The sequence below is a fragment of the Corapipo altera genome, unplaced genomic scaffold (genome assembly GCF_003945725.1).
Source record: "Corapipo altera isolate COAL_440 unplaced genomic scaffold, ASM394572v1 46, whole genome shotgun sequence".
Taxonomy (NCBI): domain Eukaryota; kingdom Metazoa; phylum Chordata; class Aves; order Passeriformes; family Pipridae; genus Corapipo; species Corapipo altera.
Genome location: NW_020884883.1, coordinates 17,232,829 through 17,253,293, shown reverse-complemented (window position 1 = coordinate 17,253,293; position 20,465 = coordinate 17,232,829). Strand labels below are relative to the sequence as shown.

The 20,465-nt window shown below is 38.4% G+C and overlaps 2 long non-coding RNA genes across 2 annotated transcripts in view; one reads left to right on the top strand and one right to left on the bottom strand.

Annotated features, from left to right (window-relative positions):
• Positions 1-17,866, bottom strand: part of LOC113946193 — a 23,248-nt gene extending 5,382 nt beyond the window's left edge. The window contains exons 1-2 of the long non-coding RNA XR_003527341.1: positions 17,797-17,866; positions 10,103-10,181 (exon numbers count right to left, since the gene is read on the bottom strand). This is a non-coding gene — a long non-coding RNA (uncharacterized LOC113946193). The remainder of the gene's footprint in view (positions 1-10,102; positions 10,182-17,796) is intronic.
• Positions 5,139-14,348, top strand: LOC113946192. The gene is made up of 3 exons (XR_003527340.1): positions 5,139-5,457; positions 6,020-6,113; positions 14,106-14,348. It is a non-coding gene; the product is annotated as an uncharacterized LOC113946192 (long non-coding RNA).
• Positions 17,867-20,465: the final 2,599 nt, after the last annotated feature.

Below are 20,465 nucleotides of genomic sequence, written 5' to 3'. Positions count from 1 at the left end.
GAGAAGGAGAAGGAGAAGGAGAAGGAGAAGGAGAAGGAGAAGGAGAAGGAGAAGGAGAAGGAGAAGGAGGAGAAGGAGAAAAAAGGAGGAGAAGGAGAAGGAAAAAGAAGGAAGAGAAGGAGAAGGAGTGAGGTTTTCTTCATCAATGGGCAGTGCCATACTGGAAAAGTTTGTCCCGAGAGTTTGTGCAGTCTCTACACTTGTAAGTTTTGAAGACTTAATTAAACAAAGACAACATATCTGATCCACTGTTAGCAAAACTCCTTCCCTGAGTCAAAAGTTGGACTATGGACTTCCAAGAGTTAATCCAACCAATATCTCTATGATTCTATGATGTAGAATGTAGAATGCAGAAACCTAAAATTTCACATACAACTTCAGACACTTTGGAAGACCAGAGGATAAATTTTGCCCTTGAATTTGCACTAATATTCCACTGATGTTAATGAGAATTATGAACATGTAGCTGAAGATGAGGTTTTGGCCCCAGAATGAAGATTCACATGAGGTATTTGAGGCATATGTCAGATTTTTCCGAAAGATTTTACAAGTGATATTTTTGCTGAGAAAGTTCAACTGACAGGCATCTTGTTATTAACGATAATTTCTAATAGAAGAAATCCTTTCCTCTGAACTGAAAAGGACATTGTAGTGGAACTTGGAACCTGTGGCTAACCAATACCATACATCTTAATAGGGCTGCAGACCTTCCTGGGGGAAATGCTATAAAATTTTTAAAGCCAATTTATTGAAGGAAATTGCAGACAGCTTGAAAACATCCATGATCCTTTATCCTGACATTGGCTTGTTAAGATTGTGCCATGACTTTGTGTCACTGTTCTTTCTTATTTTGGTCTTTCACTTTATCTGACTTTGGCTTTCATGTCTTGTCTTATGTATCACTTTTTCTCTTCTATCCTGCCATCACCTCCTCCCTTTTCCTATTTCAGGTATGACAGGATCTATTTATTTTTGTCCTGTGTTTGCTCTGTACATGCAATTAATGAACAAGAGTTGTGGGGTTTTTTTCATATAAAAAATTATTTTCCCTGAAAATACCATCTCACAGGTTCCATTTCACAGATTGGTATTAGGTAGGATATTTGAGTTAGGCATTGTGAACCTTGTGGGTTTGGAGCCTATGGCACGCTGTAAAGTCCATTTCTTCTTTCCTTCTTAGTCTCAGCAGTCCAAATTCCTTGTCCCAATGCTTTCATTATTTTTTCAGTTAAGGTGACAAATGAATCAAAATCTTTCTATTCTCTTCACAGAAGCAAACTGTTTTCAGTGTCTGTCTGTGCACAAAGCTGCCATGTCGTGGTTCAGTTCAGCTGATAGTGAGGACACCACAACTTTATAATCAGGCTATTTCACAAGACTAAGGAAAATGGTGAGTTTTTAAACTTCATTGTTTTCCACCTGAGGAAACAAGCTTCTTAGAATGATAGAAAAGTAGATTCCTCCAAATTGTCAGGAGGGAGGAAAAAAAACACTCAAAAAAAAAAAAAAAAGACAGAGTTAACCAAGTGATATTTTTTATTATTATTTACAGCAGATGAATACTGTTTTTATTGTCCTGATCTATTGTGAAATTTCATTTGGAAATATTGAACATTTTTACTCAAAAGAAATAATAAGTCAGAGATGGAGTCTGAGGAGGTATAATACTTTACCTCTTGAATAATTTCTGTGAGAACAAAGTCCCCCAAAGTAGCTAAAGGCCACACTCAATTTCACTCTTTCTTTCACCCCTTCCCATACCTCATCCCAGAGAAGCTTAGGAAACTCCCTTCCAGGGTCAGGGGCATCAGTCTGTTCCAATGAGAAAGGGGCTCCCCTTCTGTTGTTGGACTTCCCCCTTTCTGAAGGAGAACTCTAGTTATTGCATGGAAAAGACTTTGTCAGTCTGTAAATGGTACTTAATTTATCTTTCAACTGTTCCCACTTTGCTTGAGTTAAAATGCTCCAACAAGAATAAAAAATTTCTTTTCCTTTGAGTGATTTGTATTTTACCACAAATCATAAAGTAAAAATGAGAACTATGAGCCACCATAACATTTCCACTCACCTTAAGGTAAATTCTTTCCTCTGGTAGATCAAGATTTGAATTCCAGAAATATGCTTCATTTTCCTCAGGATAAGAACAAATGTGAGTTACTGCAGACCAAAAGATTAAAATGAAAGAAAATTATATTGGATTTCCAGCTACTTAATCAGAAAATGCAGAATTGTCTTCTTATGCCAATAGCTTGGGTTGTGTCAAAAAAGGAGCCTGAAAAAATATGTCTGCGATCATGTTTAAATGGCAAAGTTGCAGGGAGAAAAAATAGGATTTTTATTTAAAATGAAAAATAACATTAAAGAATTCCAAACCCTAAGACATTTTCAGAACTCAGACATTTTATTTTTGCCTCTCTTTGACTAGCATGTAGAAGAAAATAACGGTCCTTAGTTTTGATGGGTAAAAGGAGGGTTTTCAGAACTGAAGGAGAATGTTACATTTCTTTTCAATGAGATTTTTAAAAAGGTAACATTTTTACAGAACAAAAAGAAATGTACAAAGGTAATAAATATTTAAAATCTCCTCAGTGACTGATTAAAAAAATTGAGTGTTGGGAGATTTTAAAAAGTTTTATTTATTTATATGGGAGTATGCACATGCATTCCTACTGAACAGCAATTGCATGACCGGCATGCGTTAAATAAAGCACAAGCAATTAAACCCCTTTCTAACAACCTAGAAAAATATACCTCAAGCACTCAAAACAGCTAAAGAGTAATTGCAATCAAGGGAAGAAAGGACAGTCACAATACTTATTCTCCATTTTGTTTGATCCATCTCAAAGCATAAATGAGGCATAAAAAATCTGTCCATTAAGGACAAAGCTTGCTTGACCTCATTATTTGGCCAGGAAAGAACACTGAAGCTAAAATACTCTGGTTATTGGGAAACATTTGCATTCCTCAAGAACTTTGGATGATAAAAAAAAACCTTTGAAGAGTAGTTTAGGTGACCCTCAGACATTACAACAGTTGTACTAAGTGAACAGGTACCCTGACATTGAGAGTAGTGGCAGGCAATTACCCTGACATGCAGAATTTCAGCAAGTACTAGTTATATGTGTCTTCTTTCTTATGGGTAACCATTGTTTTTCATTAGTCTGCAGGAAATAGCTTGGAAAATGTGGAAAGTCATTTTGAAAATTATTTTAGCTGTACTCTAGAGTGGTGGTTTCTGTACCACAGTGCTACCACCATGGAAACTACACTTAATCAATCAAGTTGTGATCTTCAGCCCTATGGCTGGGAGGGGAACAATCCCATAACAGACTGAACCTGGCTGGGTCTGTGTCACATAAGCAGCTGGAGCACCTTGGAGTATCAAAAAACATTCACAGAAAAATTGCAGAAGCTGACGTAAAATTGCATCTCAAACAGGAAACTATACAAGTAAATCTGAAATTGTCAATTACCTGACAAAAATAGAAACAATGAAGCATTGTATAATGCTGATGCTATATCATAGTAGTGGAGAACACATAACATCTCTAGGTATTTTGAGACCATTTTGCAGCAAGAATTTTATTTGTCTCAAAAATCCTCACTAGAGTCAAGATGTTCTTGTAAAATCAGTGGTAGCACTCGAGTAACCAAAAAGAGAAACAAAGAAAAACCTTGTAATTCTGAATTATGGTAACTTGTTTGCTCAACCACATTCTATTGCCTTTATGGGATAAAGAGGGACATTGCATGCTGACAACAGAAGGAAGGTGTCTGAGTCACAGGAAGGAAAAAAAAATAGGCATAAAGAGCCTTTAGGATAGATTGATGCCAAAGACCCCTCTTTCATAGAAGAAATTTTGTTATAACATTTCAGGCTACAGTCCAGTTTCATCATTGCTTCTTTTAATTTTCCAAAAGTTTTCAGGGTGATAAAAAAATCCCTCCTCCTGACCATGCTGCAGGACTCCATCCTACTTCTGGACCCAGAGGACTGTGGATGGGGAATCCTCCTGGCTACCAGACTGCACATGCTTGAGTGGATCAAGCTTCCTGGCATCTCCCTGCCAGTACCCTGTCCAGGCCTTGCAGCATCAGCAGTTTCTCATCACTTCCCAACAGTAATTAATTTTTTTAACTGAGCTTGGGTGTTTTATTATTTCCTAAAACTATATATGTTCTATTTCATTTAAAAGTGAATAAGAAAGGGGGAAGTGCCTCAGTCTACGCCCCATTGTAAGTAAGGCTGAATGTCCATGACAACATCCTATGGCCTTCTGATCCATGTATCAGCAAAACTAACCAGACCAGCCCAGACTCAGACCTGTGAGGTACATCCTGATCAGCTCAGCAGCACCAGTCCTGCTGGGAGGGGAAGGCAGAGCTCATCTTACTTTGCTCCTCACACAGCTGACAAGATAGAGGTAGGAGAAGGACTCCCAGTTTCTGCACCCCGCTACAGAAAAAAAATGATCCAGCTGCCATATCTGGAGTACTCCAGCAGCAGAGGGTCCCACACAGCAGGCGCCTGCAGTCCCCATCAGATCCCTGGCACGGAAGAGCTGCCAGATTCCTGCAATGGGACTTCAGGGCGCAGGAGATGCTGGCAGAGCCCACCTCTGCACATCGACCCCTTCATCCAGGCAACTAGACAAGAAGGAATGGCCTCAAGTTACACCAGGGGAGGATCAGGTTGGATATGGAGAAAAATTTCCTCACTGAAAGAGAAGTTAAGCATTGGAACAGGGTCTCCAGGGGAAGGGTGGAGTCCCCATCCCTGGAAGTGTTAAATAAACAAGCAGACATGTCACTTTGCCATACAGTTTAGTGGCCACGGTGGTATTAGATCAAAAGTTGGACTTGGTGATCTTGGAGGTCTTTTCCAACCTTAATGATTCTATGATTCAATGATTCTCTCTCTTGCTATCCTTTGAGGACAATAGCAGCCCTCACAGTCCCCTTACCAAGAGTACATTCCTGTGGCCCTCAGGCTTTTGTCTCTCTCGCCGTACCTAAAAAGATAACTGAATCTAGACAAAACTGATCTATTTTCAGTGCTTGGTCATACTAAAACAGAAGGTCTGGTGGCAGCCAGCACAGACTCCCCCTCCACCTCCAACACTATTAATTTTCCCCCCTGAGCATGGACAAGATGGCTGCTGGTGTGGCCATTGCTCCTCAGAAAATGTCTGCCATGGTGACCTGCCCTCACTGCAAAATGGCTGCCACTAGAGTCACCACCAAGGTTCAGATGGCTTGTCACTATTTTCCCTGCCCCATGCCAGGAGTTTATTCTCTCTCCTGTCACAGTGTGGTCTCTGCCTGCCCTACCTGCTGAAGGAAAAGCATGCCTAGCGCTTACCTTTGGGGTGCCATTATCCATCCTCCCACAAGGACAAGGTGGGGAGGAAAGGTCACAGGCTCCCAGGCTCACTGTCACCTTCCCTCACTGCAAAGGTAATCTAGTGAGCTATGGGAGATTAAAAGATTACAATTCCTAATGTTATTGGTATGGAACAAAGGAGATGAGGGAATGTAAACAGCCAGGGAAAAAGCACAGGGGAGGAAACAGAGATGGAAAGTGAAAAATGGAAAATAGGCCAAGAATAAATTTGCATCTTAAATTCTGCTGAACTTAGTCTATTAATAAGTAGACAAATCCGTCAAATCTGCTCATCTGAATGGAAAGTTTTATATCAGGCTGCACATCCCCAGCAGAACTTAACACAGGCTGTGAAAGGATAAGGACAGTGAAATCCCCACACGGAAAAAGTCAGCAGTTATTGATTCCCTGTTCTGAGAGGGAGCACAGCTGACAGCAGTGCAAGCTGTCCTGGTTTGACACTGGACACTACACAGCTCTTTAACGAAATCAGATATGTGCAAACCAGGAGGTGGCATCTTGGAAAGACTAATGCCTGTGCTTGACTTGACCAAGGGGGAACAGCCATTGAAGTAATTGCAGTGGAAATTAAACTTGTGAAGTACAAGTTAATCTTGATGTTTTGATTTTTTTTAGGGAACTCTTGAGTGCGTTTTTCCCAAAGTGCCATTTGCTGGAGGTATGCCATTAGATGTTGTTTCATTCAAGATACATGCTTCTAATCTTACAGGTGAGAAATAAAGGGTAACAACCTGGGTTCAGTAAAGACATTAAAAACAAGCAACACCTATACATAAGACCAACCCTATTATAGCATTGTTTCTTAAATGTTATGACTACTGGAACCTGAACCATGACTTGCAAATTGTCAAGGCTGTTATCACTGTGCCTTTTCTTGTCCAGTCCTTTGTTATTAAGTTATACTGCTATACTTAAACTGGAACACTGAACCAGCCCTCCACAGAAACTTCTCCCAACATCTCCCAGATCTCCTTCCCAGACTGAACCATCTGAGATGACTCCGCAACAGAATGGCAATTCTATTGTATTCCAGATTTTGGTCTTTCAGTCTTTCTTTCCCAAAGAAAGTTTCTATTGCAAAGTTTCTGTCTTTTTACACGTCTTTTTTTATAAAAGCAGTCACTGGAGTGGTTGATCTCACCAGACACGGGTAGGTGAGACTGATACCCAGGGTGTGACTTAAGCTGAGGCATCTACTGCTATTTGAAATGCTGTGGGCTATTTTGTCAGCAGGAGACCTGATGGGACAGAAGGACATGGGTCCTGCAGGCCTTTTGTCTCTCCTGCTAGTCCCATGCAGATTCAGATGCATGGTGTGATATTTTTTAGCTGTATTGTGCACAGCCAGGGCTTGGAATTTATGATCCTTGTGGATCCCTCCAGGACATTCAGTGATTCTGTGATTTTTGGGATACTCCAGCATACCTCAAATGGTATTAGGTGCCTATTTCATAGGCAACTGTGTCAAATCCCTATAATTTAACTAAGATCAGGATTAAGACACCTAAATTTAAGTGTCTAAGCTAGGTGGGTTTATGGACACTAGGGGCATAAACATCTATCAGCAGAAAACATCTTGTCAATAATGTTTGTGTAGCCTATTCAGCTGGATAGTTAGGAGGGGCTCAGTCTGGGGATTTAGCTACAAATGTTGAGCATCATTAAGTATTCCTCAGAGGGATGTTCTCCTTCCTCCCTTTATAGTCAATGAAGAAAAATTGTGAAATCTAGAATTCATCTAACCTATTTTGGATTACTATTTTTGGATGTGATTGTTTGCAACCTAGAAATGTCTTTTGTTACCACTGTCTATGTCGAGTCTATAAGAATACCTCAAAGGCACATAAGTACAGAATGGGTATCTGGGGTTATGTGAAATGAATCCCACACTTTGAGTCATGTGGATTTGTATCTTATTTTCAAGCCATCCTGTATAGATCAAGGTTACCTTCTAAAGGCACAAAGCCACAAATTTTCCAGGTAGTTAGGAGCTTACTCTTTTGCTTCAAGATAGGCTGGTCTAAACCAGCTTCAAACTAGAAATTGAGCAAACATTTTTATTGCAGTATTAATAGTAGGACTATTAATAGTAGTATAATAGTAGGACTAAAAATGTCTAATAATCTCTACTGATTGACAATGAAGGAGGGTACAGCAGTATGCTAACAGACACCTACAACTTGCTGTTTAAGTTGGTTTGCACCCAAATCCTTTGTCAGTTCACTTCAGACTAAAACAAAGATTGTCTAGATGCACCAAAAGTACAAAGGAATATGTTCAAACTCCAATCTTAGGTTTGACCCAAAAGCACTGAATGAAGTTCTTCTCAAGGTTATATTCTTAAAACCTAAGGTCCTCTCTTGCTCTTTCTAACTTTTAATTCTTTATAGAATAAGGATTTCACAATATACAGAGTTATGTGAATTGGTTTTGTTTTGTTTTTTTCTTGAAAACGCAAATCAAAATATTGATGAGGTATTTTAAAGCCGTTGAAGATTGGGACCTCAGTCTTTTTAGGTATATTACAGTTTTTCTTCAAGCAGTAGTTAGCATTTATTCCACTGCAATCTGTAGGTCAAAGTCAAATATTTGCAGCTTTATTCTATGGAGGACAAAAAGCAAGCATTACCATAACAGTACAGTTTTGTATCACAACAGAAATATTGAAAGAGATTATTATTCATTATTCTGCTGAATAATGAAACATTTTGTAAGTGGAAAGAAAATCACATATAATGCAGTTCTATTTTTGCAAAACAAATAACAATAGAACAAAACCCCTACAATATTACTATCCATTAATGCAACAGTATCTGTATTTGGAGTGTTGCAAAATGCATAATTACAATATAAACAATTTCCAGAGAGGAGTCTTGTGTGGTCATACTTTAAAACAGAAATGCATTTTGGCATCAATAAAAAGATCTAACTATGACATATGTCAGAAGAAATATATGTGTTTCAATGAGCTGCTAATGCAAGTTCCAATCACCACAGTCTCAAGAGAAACAATCTCATTTAAAATTTGGCAGTCAATTCAAACTGTACTCTTTCTTTTCTCGTCTCCCCTAATTTAATATATAGCAATAAAAACATTTGGAAATAATTAGATGCCAAACAACCATTAATAATTTACCTTGTGGCAAAGATCCAGTCACTGAAATCAAATATTTCAGTGCTTCCAAAGAAACTGGTAATGTGTCTTTTGTATTTAAGTTCTATAGTCTCCAAAGAATTTGAGAAATGCACTTATCTATATTCTGATATGTAATATAGGCAGAATTTGGCTCCAGATAGACATGGTAAGGGCATCGTCTTCGTGTTACAATGGGGATTATACGACCTTTGTTTTTCAATGAGTATTTGTATGCTCTATGTTAACTGTCCAGGACTAGTTAACTAGCAGTAGCTACATCCAGTAAAGACACAACTATATTTTAAGTTATATGTACTGTCCCATGTTTGAAGCATTTACTCAATATTTTAATAATTATGCAAATAAGCAATAAGATTATACATAAAATAAAAATATATTACCAGATTATAAAGAGGAAATTTAATCCGAAAACAGGATTGTGTATAGTGCCTGTACTTGTGACTCCTCTAAAGCCTCCAGTCAGACAAGCAATGATCATGGTGAGCTACCCTCAGGTGAGACTGCAAGGTAGTCTGCAAATCCCTGTGAAGCCACTTATTCTCATTTCTTATCCTTTTTAAGCACCTAGCAGAAATCCTCGTATAAGTATTGTTCAAACACTATCAGTCAATAATTACTTATATGGTAGATATCATTACAAGTACATTCCTTGTAATCCCATACTGACACTGATCATCCGCTATTCATTCCCCTGAGTGAAGATTCAGAACAAATAACACAGAACAGTGAACATTAGCATGTTTAGAACAAAAAAAGTCTTGAAATTTGTTAATACAAACTAGATATCCAGCATTGACTATACTAAGGAAAAGCCAGATACACTATCGAGAGAAGTATCTGACTGTGATAGCTGGAGTAGCAAAAAAGGAATAAAATTCGATAGCACAAAGTACAGACTTGAGCCCTTAGGGACCAATAACAAGAATATGTACCTTTAGGTAGAAATTTATCAGTCACAATTAATGAAAAGTAAAAGGATTTGGATGTCTTACATAGCGACTGGATGGCTGCAAACCACTGATGTGATATAGCTGTGAAAAAGGCTAATGCAAAGCTTGTCTGTTTTCAGGAGATGTAGAGAGATCCTGCTATCATCTGCAACCCTCCTGAGACCTCAGTTAAAGCATCACTGTCATCCACAATTAAGAAAGACCAATTCTATCTGAAAGACTAATGAAGGCCAATACAGCAATGTTATGAATGAAGAACCTGTCTTTAAATGGAGTAAGTAAAAGTGTTTGGCTTAGGAGAACAAAGACTAAATGTTATATGGTTACTTGGCCTAAATGTGTTGGCACCTCCACTCCAGAAAGGTACAAGTTCTAAGTAGGCTAAATGTGGGTAGGAAACAACCAGTTATTTTCAGGCCTTGGGGACTGAAAATTGCACAGTGAGTATCTAGTCAGATTTTGGAATAAGAAAAATTAGAAGTAGGACAATGGATCAGATTCTGGGGAAAAAAATAGAACTAGGACAATGGAGTTTGCTTTCTGAAAATGGAGTTTTATTAGTTTATCAAGGGAAAGGAGCTATTCAAATACCTCTTGAAGATATTGAGAAATAGGATTTGGTGACCCAGGAACTCCTTCCCAGTTTTGTGCTCTCATAAGGAACTAGCTACTACAAAACAAAGATTACATAAAATGAGTCTTACTGATGAATATTAAGTATTTTATCTGACTTTGGCTTGTTTATAATGCTTGTTGGAATGTGCTTGGACTCAAGTTCAATTAAGTATTTAGGATCTCTGATCTTATTAATCTAGTAACTTCCTATTAGATTCAATAATTCATTTATTTGGTAATGAAGGAACTTTAAAAGATTTCAGGAGCTCAAATTTCAAATGGGAACTATGTCACAGACAACACTGGGAAAGGGCAAGATAAGAACTTGGGGAGGATGATCACGTGTAGAACAGAGCAGTGTTGTCCATAATAAGAGACTTTATCAGCTTAAAGAGTTCTAAGGCAGAAAAGGCCACTAACTTTACTTCTACTGTATGAAAAAAGACCCATTAAAATTTACTCTATTATCCACAATATTAACCTCAATAACAAGTATTCTACTTGACTATAACATGTGTTTGGCTATCACATAAATTCTAGGAGTGCATCCAGTCTTGACTCAAAGGCGTCAAGAAAGGGTGAATTCATCAATTCCACTGGTAGTTTGTTCCAGTGATTAATCATGCCTAGTGTAAAAAGTGTGTAGTGCATTCCTAATTGGAATTTGTCTGCAAGATTAAAGACCCGTTTTATATCTGGTGTTTCCTCCCAGCAGAGGTTTATGTATTCTGCAATGAAGCCAATGTTTAAGCTCTGTCTATACGGCACTCTGGCACTGTCCCAGCTCCTTATCAGAGTGAGACTAAGGTGTATGTCATTCCCCTCCCATCACCTGCACTCTGACTTCTTTGTAAACAAAATCCTGGCTTCCAAGCAACATAGTAGTCCAACATAGGTCTGGACTACTAGAAAATCTCAACTCCATGGCATCTTCTTCTTCCAGCAGATAAATTAGATGAAATCACAGTACTTTTTGTTCATCAGAGAAACAACTTTTACCGTAAAATATAATTTTTCAGCCTGGAAAAAAATAATTGCTCTGCTTTATGTAGTACAGGATTTCAGTGTTACTTTAAAACTCATTTTATATTACTACTTTATATTATATCCCATTACTAGTCTCACCAATGTCATGACCCTGGTGAAAATCACCTTTCTGTTCTTACTTCATTAACACTTTCGAAAGATACTCTTTCTGGTTTTTCCACATAACTATAATGGGAGGTCAGATTCAATCACTCATCTCTTATGACCCTACATACTTTCCAGTCTTTGTCTTTTCCTAGTATGCAGTTTCTTCTCTCTTGGTGTGATAGCTATTCAATATTCTATTAAATCCTAGTTAATATTGTGGTCCAGAGGAAATCTAGCATGGAACGGTATCCTTAACAAGTCTTTTTCATGACCTTGAAAATGTGTTTCCAGGATGATTTTGGATTTTTTCTTCTTGCTTTATTTTGGCAAAGTGATAAAAAATAAACAGGAAGAGAAAATAAAACAATATTTGTTCACAAAACAGAACTGATTTTTAACTAATTTTAATATCTTTGACAAATCTCAGCAGTAACTAAATGATCATGAGAACTAAATTACCCTCCACCCCAGAGACAAACAGAGCAGAGTGGATTAGCATAGTTGTTCCCTTTCCCACTACATTTTCAGGAGACAAATATTGAAGGGTCAGTTGTCTGAGCATTTTACCCTGTGCTTTTGTGATGTCACATTGTGCATTGCATTCTGTAACACCTCGGATATTTACAGTATCTGTGAGATGCACACAAATGTCTCTGATAAACCAAATCTTCCAGCATTATGCTTGGGAACACAGTCAGTGCCTGAATGACTGGCTCCTGTAATGAATGTGAGCAGTCAGGTCTTTCAAACCGAAGCTAAAATGCAGATATTGTTAAGCACACATAATGTGGTTTGCTAACAGTGGGTGAACTTCACATGTCTCAGATATTAGGATGGGCAAGCACTCTAAAGGATGTCAACTGTGTACGAATTAAAAGCTATAAAAATCTTTTTCTGCTACCAGATTTTTAAAAGAAAACCCTAAACTGATCTTTCAGTAGGATTTTATGGTGATTGTTAAGTAATAGTCTTATTTATATTTTGTCTGTAGCTGACTGTCACAAAACAGAGAGAGACATTTTGTGTGTAGTAGCTCAGAAAGGATATAATAAAGCCAAGAAAACACAGAGAAGGCTGAAATGGATGATTCTTAATACGGACTGACTTGCCTGCTAAAAGCAACTAAGTTATGTAGGACCAAGTTAGCTTTGACTTTTCATCCTGGAAAAAGTTACTCCTGAAGAAAACAAAAATTAATGAATGACAAGGATAGGGTGAATAAGAGATTATTGCTTCCTATCTTCTCCAGTATAGGAAGAACTGGGGGTCACCTATTAAATTTGTTGTGTGGCAGGTTCAAATCAAAGGCAAAAGTGATTTTTCTCAACAAACACAATTATCTATGGAGAGTTTCACTATCACAGTGCATCTTGCGAATGCCACAAGTTTTACACATGCTCTAACGAAAACTGAACAGAACAATATTATGCTGAAGTTACTAAATGTGCAGAGATTGTGCAATTCTCAGGAAATATTGAAGCTTGAGAATATATTCAGGAAGCATATTCATGTTTAGTCTATTCCTATAATATTTCCTAAACATTATTGTGTATTTATTTTATATAATATCCTATACAAAAGACCCTTTGTTATGGATCAAAAGGCCAGTGCATCATGAGACAACATCAATAGAGCTTCAGAAATTAAAATGTGCTGCAGTTCAATAGAGCATTTAAATGAATACTTAGTTTGATTTCATTGAACCTTCAGTTTATGCTTAACCTGTTTGTAGAATAGGAAATGAAACAACTTTCTGCTTAACTCTTCTTAGGAAATAGAATCTGTGTTTATACAACACAGCAAACCACCGACCTCTGGAAGGACCTACACTGAGAAAGTATATCTTACATGCAGAATTGCAAATGTTAAGGATGCTAAATTAGAGACTTTATGTGACAGACTAAAGGAGGGTAACATTTAAATGGAATCATTTTGTATTAGTAACATCAGCTGTAAGTAGTAATATATACCTGTACAGTCCAGGTCATATCTGTGCTCAGAATATGTTACAAGACCTCAGTCCTGCTGGACTAAAGATATGCACCTTTAAAGATATACTAAGGATATACCTCATATTACATTATCCCCACAGGGAGCTCCTGGCTCATTAACTTCTTCTGCTTTGAGCAGTAATGTGGCACTAATCTTACCAAGGAAAAAAACCTGCAAGTTCTGAAAGTCGCATCCTTGCCACTAGGAGCATATTTTTGTTCAGTTGGAGTTGGCATTTTGCCACAAGACTTTGGGAAAAGTCAGGAAATGTTTTTAACTAAATGCAATGAGTTAGAGATGTGTATCTGCAATATCTGCAGTAGCTTCTTAATTATCTTAGGGTTGTAAAAATGTCCAGGACTGGAGGAGCCTAGGGAGATGCAGGTTCTGGCCGGAAATTTTCCTTGCTTTGGCTTTCCATGTGCTTTGTGTTTGGTTTTCAGGTTCTTCTGGATGTCCAGATAATGTCCACTGTATTTCTTATCAGTTATTAGAGCAGAGGTGCTTCATACCATTTGGAAACATAGTGACCAGATATGACACAGTACCTCTGGTCTCGTGACTGGCACTTGGAGGTTATGTGGATGCCACAGGGTAACTCAAACAACAACAAAATTTTTAGGCACCTGAACTGATCCTTTAGGATTGAGTCAATTTGAAATTAGCAGACCCAAAATACAGATGTCTGCATGGGCTGGAGCAGTGAGTTAGACATAGAGGTCTGGCCACCTGTGCTGGTTTTTGGCTGGGGTACAGTTAGTTTTCTTCACAGTAACTGGTGTGGGGCTGTGTTTGGGGTTTGTGCTGGAAACAGTCTTGATAACACAGGGATGTTTTTGTTGTTGCTGATCAGGGCTTACACAACACCAAGGCCTTCTCTGCTCCTCATCCCAGCAGTGAGGAGGCTGGGGGTGCACAAAGAGTTGGGAAGGGGACACAGATGGGACAGCTGACCCCAGATGACCCAGACCATATGTCATCATGTCCAGTACATAAAGCTGGGGAAGAAGAGTGTTTGGAATTACAGCATTTGAATTCCCAAGTAACCACTGAGTGCGATGGAGCCCTGCTTTCTTGTGCATGGTTCAACATTTGCCTGTCCATGGGAAGTGGTGAATTAACTCTTTGCTTGTCTTGTTTGTGTGCTGTGCTTTGCTTTACCTATTAAACTGTCTTTATCTAAACCCACATATTTTCTGACTTTTTTGTTTCCAGTTCTCTTCCCCAGCCCACTGGGGAGAAGCAAGTGAGCAGCTATGTGGGGCTTAGTTGTGAACTGGGGTTAAACCACGATAACACCCTAAAATACCAGTCATTTTCAAAAGTGGATGTGAATAGGACTTCTGGAAAACTTGTGCCCCAATGAAGCAGCCTGTGAAGGTGAGTAGGACACTTCAAGACATCTCAGGGGCATGAGATATCTGTGCTTATGTAGGTGAATTTTACCCAAGGCATTTTATTCAAGGAAAGCTGAAAGGCCATCTAGGCTGCGTAGACTGCATTAACTAGAGGTCTAATTTCACTTTAGGCACTAAATCAGATCTCCAGCTCCCTCTTCAGAAGGAATAGGCCTTGTATAGGCCCTGTGTCAGCCACTGGTACACCTTTGTCCTCTTGAATACTGCTGAATGTCTTCATTTGAGGAACTGAGCTGAATCTGAGATCTCCACTGACTACAACAGAAGTTCATAGCTTGCCTCAGGTATTGACATCTACATGTCAGCATCTACACTGAGGTATTTTGCAGCACACATTGGCTGCCTGAACACAACTATGTCGATGTATGAGGCACCTTGGCTGTTTCACCTGCCCTGCAGCTGCTGCAGGCTTGTAGGTGTATCCCTGCACTGAAGACACCTAGATACAGATGCCCACATGTCACCACCAGGGACACTGTAGGATATGCAAGGAATCTGCACAGGAGTGTGTGGCATGCCATGGTGTTTGTAGGAAAACCATATCCTTTTGGAGCATCAGCTAGAATTGGAATGTCAGGCAATAATACTACATGCCCAGACTTTGTCAGCTGAATCAAGCTACCGCATTTTAGGAAACTAACTCATTTGTTTAAACACAGAGCCACCTGATATGTCCTAGAATATTCAGGATGTCCATATGGAGACACTATGCCATTCCAGGAAATCTCACATGACATGAGATGCTTCTGTTTAGGCAAGTGCTATGTCTCTGAAGTTGACTCCCACCCTAAATGTCACTTTTATCTACATTAGTACTCTGATAATGTTCACAAATGTATCAGCATGCTTTAAGCTGACATTTAGACCCTAGTTAATTAAAACCAGGTTTTTAATCAAGAACTTTCTTAATTTCCTCCTTACAAGTGTTAATATGATTTTGTAAATCATTCATTTTTATCAGTGCTGTGTCAATGCTGAGGCTTTTCAAAACACTTCTTGCCCAAAGAGTTTAGGTGCATGGAGTAGTGTAGCCCATGATAAGATTCACACAGAAAGCTATCCATTATGAATTCTTTTCTGTAAGGATTTTAAGCCTGTAGGCTGCACTTACAGATAAAAGAGAATCTTGGAAGTGAGTAGCATCTAATTTGAAGTACCCTTTTATTTTGTTCTAATAGCATTGTTTTAAAAAGATTTCTCATTTTTATGGGATCTTTGTGAACAAATACTTATAAATTCATGAGTTTTTTTCTTTCCTTAAATTACAAAACAGCAAAAAAAAGGTTTAATTCAAATGACATCTTCTGATGGAAACCTGTCTGAAAAACAGTGTGAAAAAAATAACAGCTTTGATAAGGTTTTCATTCATTCAATTGTTTACAAATTTGCGTTGCCATGTTTTCTTCTTTAGAAACACAAAGTATAGTACATTTTGCCCCAGAAGGGAATACAATGACTGATGGTCTCCATCAAGATTTTGTTGGCTCTGTGTATAAAGCACAAACTTCACATTATGTTGTACTTGTGGTTATTGAACCTCTGACAGCTGTAACTGTGGAACAGAAGTGGGTGATCTGAGTCTGAACAGGTTGTACAACACTTGCTGGGTAATATATTATTTAAATGATGCGATTCCTAAGCAGTCTTAAAAACTGTCAGTGGACTAGACTGGTTATCAGAGGAATTAAACAGCACATTTTGCTCAGTTCTCTGCTGTGCTAAAACATCCTACTTAGCTGAGGTGTCCTTGTTGCTTCACAAGGTAATTTACTTAGAGCTAGTTTGAATATATCTACATAGCACTGCATTTTGTAGCAACACCTAAGTTGGAGCAAACAACTCCTAGTGTCCATCTTTCCAGGCAATACACAAACTAATTTTGCAAGCAGTGCAACCAGGACATTTTGTTTTTCTGTGTCTTTCTAGGTGATATTTAAGATCTAATTTTCTGAAATAAAGATTGAAGATATTTCAGAACTCAAGAAGTCTCTCATGTGTCGAATTATCATGTGTATACCAGTAAATATGCCCTGATAATCTCAAAAGATTAAAAGTGTTTCCATAAACTGGAGTTGAAAAAGATTTGGGGGAAATTGAAGGGAATACACTGGTGCAAGAGACAGATGGAAAACTGTTAAACTCTTAAAATTGGCCTCATGATTTTAAAGTATTGCTGTCCTCATGATTTTAAAGTATTGCATTCATGCTAAAATAAAGTGTCTTCAAAGGACAAGACATCTGTTTCATACTGGCAAATACATCTGCTCAGCAAACCATGTCCTTAAGTCAAGGGGCTTGAAATCTATGTGAAAGTCATTCAGTATTTGAGGAACGAGGCAGAAACAGTTACTATGAATGTAAAATATTTCTAAACTTTGTCCACAAAGTGATTTCATTAACACATACCTCAAAAAGAGGGAAAGACAAAAATAATAATCACAATTACAGTCTCTGACTTCCCATATAACATTGGACACAGGATCTTAGGATCTGATTATCTGCATGAAGTAATATATTGGAACAACCTGGTCTAGTGAAGATGTCCTTGTCCTTGTCAGGGGCTTTGGAATTAGGTGATGTTCAAGGTCCACTCCAATCCAAACCATTCTGCGAATTTGTCATTTAGTTGAGACTAATACCTATATTTTAGTCTTTCAAAGCTTTTGGTTTGAGAAAGATTTTCATTCATAAGGAATGTTCTGTGCTTTTCCCCTTAGTATGAGTAAATTCTGTTATTTCTACTTGTCTAGCTTCAGTTCTAGGTGTTGCATCCTCTTAAACATTCTTCCATTGTAATGAAGTAATGAAGCCATGAAAAATAGTCTCTATTTGTAGGTATTAGAGACGATGAATAAATCACTGCTAAACTCCTCTGAACTTAGCTAATAGAAAAGCTTATGTTTCTCCCAGAGAGGCCAAGCTCACACATCTGCAGCATTCAGTAGCTATTATGGATGGGTTTTTAATTCTGTGATGTACATGATTCAATTTTTTTTATTGTTTTTGTTTCAGAAAGAGCTGCTTGAATTTAAGTATCAGACCTGAGACGCAGGTAAATAAAAATAAAAGCTGTGGTATGAACCTCCACTGTGATAGCTACTGTAGCTCTCTATATGGCTTCTTTACCTTCAAAACAGGAACCATGTAGCAGTATGCAGGCAGACTGACACCTTCACCTGTACACTGGGTTGCTGAGAGGAAAGGTTTCTTCAAGGCCAGTGACTGTGACGCAGGTGCTGAACTACAGGTTCCCCACCTAGTAACCTGTTCATCTGCCCATACATCACAGCCCAGCGCTGCAAGACTCTAATAAAAGCACTGGGCTTTAACTGAACCCTTCACAGCATAAATACTTGCCTTGTCCAGGAGCTATTCCATGTCTAATACACAATCAGTAATAAAAAAAAAAATAAAGCAAAAATGACTGGGCAGCGTCTTTGTCCTGCAGCATGTTCCTCCCTGCAGCAAATCTACATGATGATACTTCTTCCCTTTTTGCAGAGGTCTGATAATGCAGCAGCAACAAAGAAGTGTCAATTAGCACTTCCACAGAGAGCAGAAAATCCCATATAGATGGATCCTTACTGCCTTTATGAAAGATTATATATATATATATAATTGTTTATATCCAGTTCCTACCAGCATATCCGATCAAAATGATTTTACAGTAGTTAAATATAGACAATGGTTTTTTTTTTCTGGAAAGAATCAATGCCAGGAAATAATAGAGGGAACAAGGTAAATTATGGCAAGACAAAAAAGTATTTACACAGACCTTCTAGAACGTGCTGAAGTGCTGACTAAGAGAAACACTTAAGCTTTACTTGATTCCTTCTTTGAGATAAAGGGGTCTAATCAAGAGCTGTAAGTATACCCAGAAGGCCAATCTGAACACTCTGCTGAATAGATTGCCATGAAAACTTCAATTTGCAGAGAAACCTGATAGTTTTATAAAAGGTAGACTTGGAGGGAGTGTCTGGTTTGCTGTCTTTTAGAATCACAGAATGGTTTGGGTTGGAAGGAACCTTAAAGATCATGCAGTTCCAACCCCCTGCCATGGGCAGGGACACCTTCTACTATCCCAGGTTGCTCCAAGCCCTGTCCAACTTGGCCTTGAACACTTCCAGGGATGAGGCAGCCAGAGCTTCCCTGGGCAACATGTGCCAGGGCCTCACCACCCTGACAGCAGAGAATTTCTTCCTAATATCTAATCCAAACCTATTCTCTTACAATTTAAAGCCATTTTAGATATTTCCTCCATTTTGATTCCTTTTTCTTTTGTATAGCAGTCAGAAAAAGATGGAAATACCTTGATGGGATCAGTGATATTGCCATGGACTAGTAGATTTCTAGAGATGATCATCAGTTTAAAAGTGAGCTACAGAGCAGCCCCAAGGCTGTGACAAACGGTCAGCAATGAAGAAAAAAAGGTAAGGCAGGGGTTAAAAATATTTAATTACTTACAGAGCAAGGTAAGAGGAAAAACTCCATACTTTTAAAAAGTGTGGACAACCAGTGCTCAAAGTTTAACTAATTTATGACCATGAATACAGGTGTAAAGTATGAGAAAGGATGAATTAAAACATTGATGCAGACTATGAATTTTGGAGTTTTCAGGATCAGTCTCCTTGGAAAGAAGTATTACACATTTTTCTGTATGGGACATTGGTATCAAAGTTAGGTAGCAGTGACAGCAGAATGATTTTTGTTGCTGTGCCATCTTGGGGAGACTGGAAAAAATCCTGACAGGTACAACTGCAATTTTTTAAAACCTTGTAGCCTCCTTGTCATTTCATTTCCTCCTGTCCTTGTAACCATTCACCTCCTGTCTTCTCTTACCAATCGTGCACTAGAATCCCACCTATGCTCCTTATTTTAAGAAATAAAAGTATGCCTTGTATGTAGAGTAGTTTTTTCCAGCATCTCTGGCTGATTTTTGCTTTTTTTCTGCCCTTTGCACCTTAGAAGTAAAAAGGCAAGTTTTGCCAGGAGTTTGAAGGGAACAAAGTTAAGCTGTATGAGCTCTTTTGAAAATCCCACCCACAGGTGCACCAGGCAAAGTAAAAACATGAAATCTCCTTCTGAAGAGTTAAATCTGCCATGTTGGAGATGTAAGGCCAAATCCTCAGTTAGTGTAGATCAGCCCTGACACTAAACACATGATCCACTCCAGTACCTTCCTCCACCTCTGCAATAAACTTTCTATGCTTTCTCCATAGGAAGTTTCAGCTGGGACCCAGCTTGCTAATGCTCACAACAGTAATTCTCCTCTTTCTTTCTCAAAACAGAAGCAAATAGTCTTATAAAATATTAAGCAATTACTACTTTATTCTTCAAATATAATATGGAGGCTTGATGCTGCTACAAAGACCAGAAAATGCAGTGCATTGCTCAGGTCATACAGATGACAACTGGAATTGTTTCTCTGCCCCCATCCTAACCTTCCTCCATCATCTCTAAAAAAAAAAAAAAAGTGAATCTTACCTTCCAACCCATTAATTCACCCGTGTCCTTTCCTCTTAATTCATTGAAATGTTTACTTTCCACCTTTCTCGAAAGCCTGGGTCCATGGTCACTTCTGTATGTCTCAACAGTATCTAGCAGAAAGAGGTATTTCCTTTGCAGAAATTTTTGCAGTTGCCAGCATCACTTTTCAACCTAATAAAATAGAAAACTCTTCAATTAGAGATGAGCCAGAGAAGTGATCCTGCTCAACCCTAGGCCCATGCTCTGATTTAATTTTATATCCACAAGCCCTACCAGGCACTTCTAGAAATGCTTTAAGAAAAGAAGTT